Here is a 12,971-nt window from a genome sequence, read left to right as displayed (position 1 = left end):
TATCATTAAAATTAATTTCACCTGGTTCTTCTTTTTACATTTTTTAATGTGGCTACTAGGAAACTGTAAATTACATATCATATTTCTATTGGTTCTCTGCTCTAGATGTTTGATGTTCCTGGGGATAATGCTGGAGAGGGGATATCCTGGTCCAGGGGCTCATTCATCACTTGCCCTCTCATATTGCTACAAGGTCCCTCCAGAACACTTTCCAACCCTCTCTTTCTGAATTACTGGTTTAATGTTACTCACATTGTGAACACGCACTTCCCCTCATCCTTACCCACCGACAGCATTCTCTCTCCTCCGGCCTGCTCCCCCTTCTCTCCTCTGCCTGGCTTTGGGAAAACCCATTTCTACTGTGAAGAGTTCTTCTCTTCCTCCCCATTTCTGTCTCATCCTTTAACACCACCTTCTCTGACTTTTTCTGACAACCTCCATCTCTTGAAACTACTTCATTAGAGGTCAAGGTCTTAACAAGAGGTCTGCTTCATTAGAGGTCTTGCAAGAAGGTCAGAGGGAGAGGCCGTCACAGGCTTGCTCAGGCCTCTCTCCTGCCATATTGCTCTGCCTCTCCTCCCTAACGCTGGTGCTCGCTGTTCATGCCCTCTGTCCTCACCCCCTCGACTTCACGCTCCCCTTCTCTCTTGACGCCCCCATCTCAGGTCAGATTTCTGGAAAACGGACTCTGCATGGAGATGGAGGTCTTGGGAAATAGCCTTGGGAACAAGGCCTGTAAGAAAGTGAGGAAGTGGGACTGGACAGAGAGTGAACTTGAACCGAGGTGCAGTTTCCACAGAGGCCTCTGCTAATCCCTTGGGAAGCTCTGGAGCTAGAATAGTCCTGCAGGGTCCTCCCGTCTGAAAGTAAGAGGATGTGCCTTTGTATCCCTGCACCAACTGATCGGACCAGATGCCCCCAAGGAGGGGCAATGTGGCTTATACTCCCTATCCTGAAATGATTCTCTCAAAAGTCTCCCAAAGATCTCTTCAGCTCCAAGTCTAACCTGTTTTCTTGGGTGCCCTCCTCCTGGGTGCCCTCCTCTTCCGTGTCCCTGTAGCCCGGGCTTCTCCTGGATCTGAGCATTCTGCACAAGTGCTGGCCCTCCTGGATGGTGTCAATTTCTTTCACTGGCTCCTTTTCGAGCTTCCACCTGGGCTCTGTCCTCAGCCCGGCCCTCTCTACATTGTCCAAACTCCCTCCATCTTGTCTTCCCTCTGCTTCACAGCACTCCAGGTCTTCCTCCAGACTTCCACACTCAAAGCACCGGCATGGTCCTTCTTCAGACCCCCTCGCTACCCCTCCATCTATGACACACACGGCAAGCTCTGTGGAGCCCCCCGTCCGCTGCATCTTCCACATTCACCCCCATTTCAGGCCTGCCCCTCACAGGGACCACTGCAATCACCTCCTGCGACCTCCACCTGGTCCGCTCTGCTGATTTTTGCTCTGGTGCTATGCTTCTGTCAGCAATCCCTGCTTCCAAAGGCTTCCCTGACCTAGCGCCCTAGTAAATTGGTAACCTTGCTTGCTGCAGTCAAGTTTCAGAAGAACGTGGGTGGATAAGCGCAGGCCTTTGTTACTTTGAGAAATAATATGCTGCACAGGTAGAACAGAGCCAGTTCTCCGCAGCTTCACACCTGTTCTCAACCAGGGCACGGCCTGTGCTGTGTCTACTCCTCCTCTTTTCTCCAGTCTGGGAGGAGGTCTTGAGGCTTCCTGGGCCCAGGAAACAGAAAGCCAAGCCCATGGTCTAGAGGGCTCTCGCTGGGACAGGGCACCGATGGGAGGCTTCCTTATATATAGGGGGTAGGCAGAGGGAGAGGGGCGGCTCTTTGGGATCAGAGGGGCTTGTCCCTAGAGTCCCTGGGAGCCCCCACAGGCCAATGTCTCCCCGGACCTGAGCCACGCACCAACCCAGGGGAAGAAAGCAAGACCTGGGAGAGCACCCCCCCTCCGGGTCTGGGAAAGGGGGAGCGGGGGAGCCGCGGGTTTGTGAGCCTCCCCTCCCCTCCCCGCAGGGATCCCCGGGCAACCACACAGCTGCCCCTAACTCCGACTTAATTGGCTCTGTGAGCTCCGAATTGAAAAGAGGCCAGCTCCCAAACAAAGACGCGGCCCAGCTCTGGGCTTCTGGGCGAGGCCAGCCCGGCTGGGAGGAACGGAGCCTGGGACTCGGAGGGGGCGAGCCGGGAGGGTGGGCGCTCGGGAAGCGGGGCGGGGCGGGCCGGCAGGAAGTGCCCGGGGTGCTGGGCTGGAGCCGGGCTGCCCGCACCCTGACGCTCTCCCGCTGGGAGGGCCCGGAGCGCCGCCGCGCCTCCCGAAGCTCCCGCTCCCGTCGCTGCGTGCGGAGCTCGGCTGCCCGCGGGGCCGGGTAAGTGCGGGGGGCGGCGGAGCAGCTCGCGGGGCTCGGGAGGGCCGGGGCGGGGGAGGCGGGGGGAGGCGGCGGGCGGGTCGCACCCCCACCTCCCTCCCCGTGCCGCGCGGCCCGCCGTGCTGAGCCGGACGGTGGCCGGGCCTGGGCGGTCGGGGGCCAGCCGACTCTGGATGCGGAGTGGGGGCGGGAGGCCTCGGGTTCCTCTGGGTGGACGCGGGCGCACACTGGGCTCTGCGGGGGTCGCAGCGTTTGTGTCCCTAATTATACTCTTGAGTCATGAGTCCGCCTTTCTGCGCTTAGAGCCTTGGGAGAGGGCTCTGGGCTTCTGGGTGTCTCGTGCCGCCCAGCGTGCTCGGTGCCTGTCTGTCTCTCGTCAAAATGTCATTTTCTTTGTCCACCTGGATTCTGGTAGCTGGCTCTTAGGCATAAGCCCGGGGTGACCGGTCCAGAGTAATCCTAGCTAGAATTGTATAGAGTTAGCAGAGTTTGCTAAATGCTGGCAGCTGGTGTGGCTTCTGTGTCCCATGGGGACACATCTGTGTATTTGTGGGGACATGGCTATGCAGGCCCCCTCACCTGTGTTTGCCTGCAGGTGCAGTTGGCCGGTTTGGTATGGGAAGAAGGAAGATGTGGATGGTTCTAGGGTGTATTTTCCCAGTGGTATGTTCAGTATTGACAAGCGTGAACTGGCTGAAAATATGAAAATATGAAAGGAAGGAGGGGTCAGTCGGGTTGGACAGGAGAGCATCTCACCTTGGGTCTAAATTGCTACAGATCTCTCCAGCATGTGGGCACACAGTATGAGGCAGGGATAGCAAGAAGAGAAGAGGCAGCTTCTGGAAACCCTCCTTAGTACACTCCAGTGCATAAGATGTAGGTGGAATCGGGAGAGAGGGAATGAGTGTGGTATTAAACCAGGGTGGATACTCTGTGTTTAATCTGTGAGCAGTTTGATGATAGCTACCTTTGGAATCTGGAGCCCTGGGTTTGAATCATAATTCAGTGGTTGTTACTATGTTACTAGTGATGTTCCCTGCCCAGGTCTCTCGGCGGCTCAGTTGCTTGTGTGCAAAATGGGATTTAGAACTGCTGTCCTGGGACGCCTGGGTGGCTCAGCCGTTAAGCGTCTGCCTTCGGCTCAGGTCATGATCCCAGGGTCCTGGGATCGAGCCCCACATCGGGCTCCCTCCTCAGCGGAGGGCCTGCTTCTCCCTCTCCCACTCCCCCTGCTGTGTTCCTTCTCTCACTGTGTCTCTCTGTCAAATAAATAAATAAAATCTTAAAAAAAAAAAAAAAAAAAGAACTGCTGTCCTGCCTACCTCAGGAGGTACTGGAGGCTCAAATTGGCTAATGCCTGGGAAAGTGCTGGGACAGCCTTAGGCTCGGAGGGCGAAGGGCAAATGCTGGGCACATGGGGTGGAGTCTGAGGCTTGGGGAACACTTTGAGGGCCTGGAGCTATTTGGCTGGGGTTAGTAAAGGGAGCCATTTGCATACTGCTTCCCATGATATTCAGCAGGAGCGTGTGCCCAGAGCCCAGCTTTGGACTCTTGGTGTGTTTGATCCGTACAGACCTTGTGGTGCTGGAGGTTTTGTATGAAAGCCTTCTACAGCCCAGGAGGAAAACCGGCTTGGCTGGCCTTTAAGTTGTGTAACCCTAGAGCAGCTTGACTTTGCAGGGAGCCTTCCTCTGGGTGAGCCGCCATCTTGCTTTTATCTTCATGCCACCAACAGAAGCAGTAAAGAGCCCTTTCCACAGTTTGAAGCCAGGGACATAAGAGAGGAGGAAGTTTTCCCAAGCAACATCATGGGTATGGGATGGCAACTGCATGGTGCTGTCTTCTGGGGTACAGAGCCAGACTCAAACCGGCTGAGGAGGGCTGAGAGGGCACTGAGAGTCATGACAGGCGGCCCTGAACGCCAGGGCGGGTGTGGGGTTTTGTGGGCACTTGGATATCCCCCGTTACAGAGCCTTATTTGCGTGTAGCAGCTGTGTAGTAAACACTGCGAAAGGTAAGAGCCCTGGCCAGGGGGCCTGGAAACCCAGGGTCAAGTCCTGGCTCGGCTCTCAACTTGTGTGTCCTGGGGAACATCACTTCACCTCTTTGGGTCAGCTTCCTCACTGGTCAAAATCAGGGCATCTGTCCAACCAGTTGTTCTGCCCTCCGCTCAGGTTTTACTGCCTCAGAGAGGACTTTCTTCGATCCCCCATCTAAAGTAGCTTCCTCCTGGGCCACAAGCACATTGCCCTGATCTGATTCTTTCATAGCACTTACCATTGTCTGAACTTAGCTCTGCTATCTCCAGCCATACTGGAAGATTCTGGAAAGCAGGGCCCTACCCCGGTCCTCCTACCTGCTGGCTTACCAGCCCCTGGAACATAGTAGGTACTCAGAAAAGGTTGTGTCGGTGATCGAGCGAATAACTTAATAAGCAGGGAATGGTGGCATGCTTTTCAAATTGTGCTCCTAGGAGCTTTTGAGGGAGGAGCAAGCCCCATAAGCAGGGCCATGGGTCCCTCACTCCAACAGCTGGGGGTTAATCTGAGTTATGGGCTGCCGTCCAGCTAGGATTTCCTTTGATAAAACTGGAAAACCATTGTATCAGAAGACGCCGAGGGGCCTTTTCAAGTCCAAGTTGAAATAATAGTCCTGCAGCTGGACATAGTGCAGGCTCGGCCCTCAAGGAGGACCAACGGCAGTGATTCAGACACATCCCATAGATCACTTCTGCTTGGCCAGGGAAGTCATCATAGGGTTGTTTTTTTGCAACCGGTTTAATTTCCTGAATTTTTGGACAAGGTTAATATGAAGATGATTTTGCACACAGTCCAGCAACCAGAGGTCCATGGGAACTCTGAACTATGTGTGAGATGAGCAGGAGGGGACACTGACTATCTGCAAAGCGGATAAGCCACACTCTGATTGAGAGCTGCCTGTTCAGGGTGACCGTGTCTGTCATCATCCTCCCGGGGGTATGTTCCCAGGCGGACTGTCCAGATGTGCCTCCTGCCCAGTAGATGTCACCTCAGCATGCTTTATTCTTGAGTAGTTGGCAGTGGGAAGGAGCCCTTTCTCTGAGCCATTCCTGAGCCTAGAAGACAGTGACGTGATGGCATCCCCTGACCCGCATTTACAGCAGCCTTGTCAACCCCGAGGTCGTCTCTTCCTGTAAATCCGTTTGCAGGAGGCATTGTGGCTCCCATATCAGCACTGTGTGCCCAGATTTTTGGCACAGAATCCATGTTGACCACCACCTTTGTTAAACCCCATAGGAGTTAGTATAAGACATGTATACTCTAATATAGTTATATAACACATAATATTATATATATGTAATTATGTAAGATACAGTAATGTTGTATAGTATATAATATGTAATATATAACAACATGCTAAATATTATATGCTATTAATATATAAATACATATTATATAATTACATATTATAGTATATACTGTTAGTATTATATACTATATATACTATTACTATTATATATTATTTATAGTACTATATATTATTATATACTGTATATTACTATTACTTTTATTTTATTATTATTTATATTACTATATACAATTATTATATAGTACATAATAGTAATATATAGTATCTAATAGTGTGTGTGTGTATATATATATATATATAGTATGTACTAAGAGTATATAACATGTAATGGTAATATTATATATTAATGGCACACCCCTTAATGGAGAAGGAGGTTCAGTTGTTTCATTGAGTTGTTTTGGGGGGGTGGCTGAGGGGGGAGGCTATGGAAAGAAGTGGAAAGGAGAGAGGGAACACAGACACCCCTGGTAATTCCTGCCGACCATTGACCTTGCTTCTTGTAGCAGTCCCTGCCCTGGCTGACCCCCGTGGGCTCCGGGGTTCATGAGATTTGTGCTTAGAGTTGCAGGGGAGGGCTGATCAATATGCACATATTCACCCAGAGCCTCCTCTGAGCCTCCAGGCCTCAGAATACCTAAAGATCTGGCCCCTGACCTCAAGCATCTAGTTGTGAGGAGATTAAAGTCACTCCCAGGAAGAGAGGAGAAAACAGCTGAGGGTACACTGCTGGGATGGCGCTCACCTGAGCCGTAGCTGGAGCTCAGGAAACGAAAGGAAAATCGGTGCGGTGGGACTTGTGGGGGGAAGGGCAGAGAGCCCAGCTCCAGGTCAGGCACTCCAGCCTGGAATCGGGGCCCTGCCCCTTCCCTCTGGTGGCCCTCCGTGTGTTATGTGACCTCATTGAGCTTCGGTTCCTCTTCTGCCAACCAAAGAAAGGACTTCTACTTCCCGGCTGGCCTGGGTACCAATGGATGGCAGAGTTAAGTCCAGAGAGCCCAAATCCGGAGAGGGGCACAGAGCGCCCAGGTGTGGGCTGACCAAGGTGAGCACTCTGGACGAGGGTTTGCGGTAACAAGTGGGGCCTGCCAGGTGGTGACTGCTGCATCACGCGTCCCAGCCCTGATCTTGCGTGCCAGTCATTGGGGGGTACGCCCGGGGCCAGCCAACCACCCCTTTTCTCCTCTGGCTGTCTTTCCCCCTGGGCCGTTCTGCTCCCCACACAACTGCGGGCAGGATGCGGCTGGACTTAAGCAGCTCCCTCCCACCTCACTGCCCTGTGTACACATCAGCCCTTCTTAAAGGCTTAAGGGGTTTTACTGCAAAATGCCAAGAATTCAAGAATTGAGGCTGTTACAGAGGTTCAGGAAATGTTAAAGGAAATTGTTCTGATGGTCCCCGATCCGTTTTGAAGTAGTTAAGTTTTGAACTAAAGTAGAGTTCCCTGACCCTCTTTGATGGCAGACAGCAGGGGAGAACCCCGCAGTGGTTCTCACCTGTGTCCTGACTTCCAGATTCTTCTTATTATTATTATTTGAACAGGGATCTTGTGTTTTGAAAGATTTTTGTCAGCCACACTTCAGTGTAAATGAAAATTTGTTTCTCCATTGGAAACAATTAATCAGACCATAAAAGTGGTAGTGATTTCACTACCCAGTATCTACTTCTCCCCTTTCTATCATTTACATTTTTAAAAGATCAGTTTAGGGACACCTGGGTGGCTCAGTCAGTTAAGTGTCTGCCTTTGGCTCAGGTCATGATCCAAGGGTCCTGGGATCAAGCCCCGCATCGGGCTCCCTGCTCCGCGGGAAGCCTGCTTCTCCCTCTCCCACTCCCCCTGCTTGTGTTCCCTCTCTTGCTGTGTCTCTCTCTGTCAAATAAATAAATAAAATCTTAAAAAAAGAAAAGATCAGTTTAGACCATTTAACCAACAGATTCTAGTGTGTTGAAAGGCTCAGAAGAGAAAAGAACAAAGAACAGGATTGGGCTGGTGTTGTCCAGTTTGTCTGAGGTTTGGAACAGATTGCAAAATTATAAAAAGTTTTCCATTATCCTGTTCGATCATGTAGGTATGGTAACTAGCCTCTGAAGCTTTTTTTGACAGGCAGAGGCCCACGTTTCTCTAAGTGCTCGTGAAAAGTTGTAAAGACATTTCTCTCTCAGACCCTCCTTCTGCAGACAAGTACTACGGTTCTGACCCTTGGAAAACAATGTCCTGTACTATGGCTTCAGGGTTATATTCCTCACCACTGCGTGAGGATAGAAATTTACGTTTATTGACTTTTTATCCCTGGCAACTAGCACCAAGCTGGGCAAACAGTGGGAGTTCGGTCAGTGTCCACAGAATAGATATTTCAGGAGGGAGCTTATCAGCCATCAATGAGATTGTGCCTCAGGGAGAAGTACCTCAATGAGGGCTGGCTACATAATTTGTCGGACCTGGTGCAAAATGAAATTGTGGACCCCTGGCTCAAAAGGCAGGAAAAAGTGTCATTAAAAGTACTAAAATGTAAAGCCTTTTCCTGTCTTCCATGGTCTCTTTCTTAACTTGTCACGGTGGGTTTTATTTGCTCCTCAATGGCATTCTAAGAGAAATTAAAATTTTAATTTAGTTTTAATCATTAGCATGAATTTACTAATTCATCTTGATATCATGCAATGCCAGTTTTAAATGCAAGTAGGGGCACCTTGGCTGGCTCAGTTGGAAGAGTGTGCGATTCTTTTTTTTTTTTTTTTTAAAGATTTTATTTATTTATTTGACAGAGAGAGACACAGCGAGAGAGGGAACACAAGCAGGGGGAGTGGGAGAGGGAGAAGCAGGCTTCCCGCCAAGCAGGGAGCCCGATGCGGGGCTCAATCCCAGGACCTGGAATCATGACCTGAGCCGAAGGCAGCCGCTTAACGACTGAGCCACCCAGGCGCCCCAGAGTGTGCGATTCTTGATCTCAGGGTCCTAGGATTGAGCCCCACGTTAAGCGTAGGGATTACTTAAATAAAACAAAATAAAATAAAAGCAAGTATATGAGCATTTAACTCATATGCAGAGTCACCCAAATCACACAGTCCTATGTCCTAGCTCATGTTTTGTTCCTCTCAACACTAGAAATGATGCACAAAATGACTCGATGTTTTTATTTCCCTTCTTGATACACGCACCTTCTGTCAACACACTGTCACACCCCACTTTCAGCCTAAGGGAAGGAAAGGGCTGAAAAGAAAGGCAACCATGCCCAACATGGACACGGGCTTCACTTCCCTTCTGTTCATCATGTTCAGCTTGAGGAGACGACTAATGCAGGAAGTGCCACAAATAGGGAAGGACAGGGTATCATAGGGGTCCTTGGTTGCTGGTGTTTCTTACAATGCATCGCTTGCTTTCTGCACTTGAATCCAGCTCTGGTTCCAGCAGAGAGCCTGACCTCCCTGGGCCATCAGCACCCCCTTGCTCCATGAGAAACCGAACACCTTACCTTGTACTCGATTTGAGGCTCCTTGAGCATCACGCCTGGAGGACCCCCGGGAATTCTGTGCTCACGGGGCATCGAGGATCAAATGAGATCAGCAAGGAACAGTGGACACACACACTGTGCATTTCTGTCTGCTCACAGTCATGCCCGCCGTCCCATGGGGCTTCACTTACAAAACACAGGCTCAAAGATAAAATTATTAAAAATTCCAAGATGCCAACAGCAGCACATTAAACCAAGCGCAAGGCCCTTCTCAGCACGGGGCACTGTGAGTCTGTGCAGGGAGCCTGCTCGGGAAGCCAGCTGGGCTTCAACCCTTGACCTTCCGTTTTGGTCCCATATTTAGATGGTTCTGGTCCACTTGGGATAGAACACGTCCTTTAAACGAGCGGGCCATTCAGGTGCCCTCAGATTCCAGTTAGTCGTTTAGATTTTTGGAAAATAGCAAAGGCTTCCATCTCCTTATCCAGGTCTCCATCCTTCTGCTTTAAATCATTTACATTTTTAAAAAGTCAGCTTGGATCATTTACTCACAGGTTCTAGTGTGTTTAAGAAGCTCAAAAGAAAGGAACAAAGGACAGGAGTAGAGGGGAGCATGGCCCATTTTGTCTGATGGTTGGAATGCACCAGAAAGCAAAAAGCTTCTAGGAGTTCTTACGTCTGTTCAAAGACATTGGCTAGCTTGTTCTAGGCATGACCATTTTTATACCGAAACCAAGCAGATGGTTTGGGATGGGGAAGGGTGTGGCTTAGTTAGCAAGGGAGAAGGTGCCCTTTAGGTGACTCCACATTTTGGCGTGCTTTTTGCACATAGAGAGGCTTAGGGAAGCCAAGCCTTCCAAAAGAAATAAGTCCCTCTCTCTGTGGGGAGAGAGGTGAGGCAGGGAGACAGGAAGTTAGGACTAGAGCCAGAATGAAATACTCAGAAAACAATTAACACCTTCTGATAGCTTGCTGCCGGCTGAGGGCTTTTCAGTGGGCTGGAAACCTCAAGTTCCCAGCGAGTTCTAGGAAGCAAGTACTGGTACCATGAACTGAAAAAGGAGTTCTTTCCACCTCTTTTCTTTCTTTTTTTTTAAATATAGAAAGACCTGTTAGAAGAAGTAGTTAGAGCAGAGAGACCACATTTGTACCTTTACTCCCTTTAAGTTGGCCTACCTTCTACCTGGGTTTTAATTTATTGTCTAAGTAACGCTAATTGTAAATAGCTATTTTCATTATTAAATTTGACAGTTGCATGACATGCTATTCTCCAGGGGTCCGCAAACTGTTTTGTATGACCTGCAAGCTAAGATTATGTATTTAAAAGGTTCAAACAAACAGAAGAACAAAGAGGACTACACGGCAGAGACCATGGGGCCCACAGAGCCTGGGAGATTTGTTAACTGGTCTTCTAACAGAAACAGTTTGCAGAGCCCCAGGCCACCCACCTGTGGTTACGGACAGCTCAAGGACCCAAAAGCACTAAACGTGGGCACAGGGGCTAGCCTGTGCTAGAGGAAGGCCTAGCCTCCAAACCACGAACCACGGTCTCTCAGGCGCCACCCTCTGAGACCCCGCTTTCATTCCCCCGGGCTGCAGCCTGGGAATCAGGATTTTTACAAAGTCCTCAGGTGGTTCTGGTGTAGCTAAGGTTGAAAAGCACTGCCCCGAGGGCAGTTGTTCTCAAAGTGGAGTACGGCAGAACCAACCTGAACCTGCCCAGCCAGGCAAACATCCTGTCCCAAATGCATGGGGTAGAGAGCGCAGAAGGACAGGGGGAGGCTGGCCAGGGGGCACAGCAAGGCCTCCAAGTCTTGCTTTGCAATCTAAGGCTGGAAATAACTGGAACTGTTCTTCTTCTTACAACTGAGGCCCTGGAAGGTGAAGTGAGCTGCAGGAACCAGAACTTGGGATAAGAATAATACCACCAACAGCAATAATGAATCCCTCCCTTATGAAAGTTATCCTTAACAATAATTTTAGCCTTGGGCTCTATTTCTCATTACTACATAGGTTTGTCTTTTAATTTACAGAAGGTACCCTTTTGGTAAATTCAGGGGTTTAAGCCCACCTCACAGTCGTGAATGTTGAGGCACACCTAAGTTAAAGACCTTCCCCAGATCCCACAACTAACACATGGCAGAGCTGAGATTCAAACCCAGGGAGGTCTGGCCTCAAAATTGGGGAGGGTGGGGAGGTGGGGAAGTTTGCCCATGATCAGGCATGATGTGGCATTTCAATAAATCTAAACTGGGTGAGCTTGTGGACATAGAAAGCAATTATTCCCCGCTCTCCTTATTCTTGCCCAGTGTCTCATGCACCCTTGACAGGAGGTGAGCCCACACCATCCAAAGGTTGGATTGCTGACGTGCCATCTTAGAAAGAATTCAAGGACCAGAAGCTAAAGATTCCATTTGAGTTGTCGAGAATGTAGTTGCTACCCACAGAGCTGGCTGGGTCTTTAAATTCTTCCCTCCTCATTTTGGAAATTAGCAGCCAAAGTTGCACATAAATATTACATACCACATATTATCATCACCATCAATAATAATGAGGCATCCTTTTAGAGTTCTTCACACTTCCAAAGCGCTGGAGGCTTGTTATTTCCTGATGTCCTTGAATTAATAGGCTCGGTAACAACCAGAGGCAGTGGGAGCTCAGAGATCATGGCTGTTGGCAGCACTGGGAGCTGCAGTCCTCCCAAAGCCCAAGCGCTGGGCTGAGAACCAGAGATGTGCACTTGAGGGCCAGCTCTTCTCAAACTTACTCAGGGAGAAAGCAGAAATGACATCTATCTTCTGGGTGTCTCTGGCCAACATATGGGAGCAGACCAGCTCCTTCTCCATCTTCTAGTCCTGGGACATGCAGGCAGCTCTCCAAACTTCAGGAACAATGTAGAGATGCTGACGGTGATGAAGTAATTAGTACGTGGTTAGGGAGCCAATGTACACAATATCTAGACTGTTCAGATGCCAAGTCCGTTTCTATAACATCCTCCCTCTGTAACTCATGGAACTAAAAGTTCTTCCTTCTTTTTTGGAAAGAATTAGGGTAACAGTGTGGGGGTTGTTGGTTAGTTGCCATGTGAGTGCATTATTTCCTTGCCCAGAAAGGTCAAATATCTTTAAAAAGACAAGAATCTGTGTGTTTGCTCTCCTGCAGGGAGAAGATTCTAATACTTTCCAAGGGGGTTTCTATGTCCCTAGAAAATACGTTTTCACAGGGCTGAGATGAGGCAACATGGTTTATTTATCAGGGAGCTTAGCAGCTTCCACACTCTCTTCAATAAATTACATCACTTTCTGGACTTAAGACCTAAAAGATTTACATCCAAGTCCCAAAGTGAAAATTGGAATTTAAATTTGGATGCGTAAATGTTCTCTCCCTCACCCTCCTATACATAAGCACACAATTCTGTCGGTCCGTGTGGTATGGAAGAAAGCAAGCTGAACCAGGGTCTGGATGCCTGGGATACCGGCTTCTAGCCCCGTCTCTGCCTCCTCTGGCGTCCCTGGGGTCCACAGGGGCCCTGATCTGTGCCTAACATAAGACCTTTCTCCTGGGATTTGATAATCCAGGTCTTGTCTACAACTACCCCAAATAGGAATCTTAACTTTTTGGTTGGGGGAATTCATAAACCTCTTTGGGGACCTGCTAACACCTATGGAACCCTAGCACATAAATAGTAACATTTTTTCATATAATTTCGGGGGCCTCCAACTTAGAACCCCTTAGAAGGAATGGTCTTTTAGGTTTACTTGCTAAGCCATGGTGTCCTTCTCCAAAGACAAGACAGGCACTAT

General features: G+C 49.5%; 1 protein-coding gene across 12 annotated transcripts in view; it reads left to right on the top strand.

Annotated features, from left to right (window-relative positions):
• The first annotated feature begins 1,883 nt into the window (after positions 1-1,883).
• The window catches only part of TSPAN11 (tetraspanin 11), a 71,686-nt gene continuing 60,598 nt past the window's right edge, over positions 1,884-12,971 (top strand). For 5 of the 12 annotated variants that reach the window (XM_032390707.1, XM_032390709.1, XM_032390712.1 and 2 more), the window contains exon 1: positions 1,884-2,374. The gene's annotated coding sequence lies outside the window, so the exon portion shown is untranslated. The remainder of the gene's footprint in view (positions 2,375-12,971) is intronic. The other 7 variants (XM_032390718.1, XM_032390717.1, XM_032390714.1 and 4 more) reach the window with 3 other exon arrangements.

The sequence above is a fragment of the Phoca vitulina genome, unplaced genomic scaffold, assembly GCF_004348235.1.
Source record: "Phoca vitulina isolate PV1807 unplaced genomic scaffold, GSC_HSeal_1.0 scaffold59, whole genome shotgun sequence".
In the NCBI taxonomy this organism is placed as follows: Eukaryota; Metazoa; Chordata; class Mammalia; order Carnivora; family Phocidae; genus Phoca; species Phoca vitulina.
Note: the sequence above shows the minus strand (reverse complement) of the source record. Positions and strands in the feature narration are given on the sequence as shown.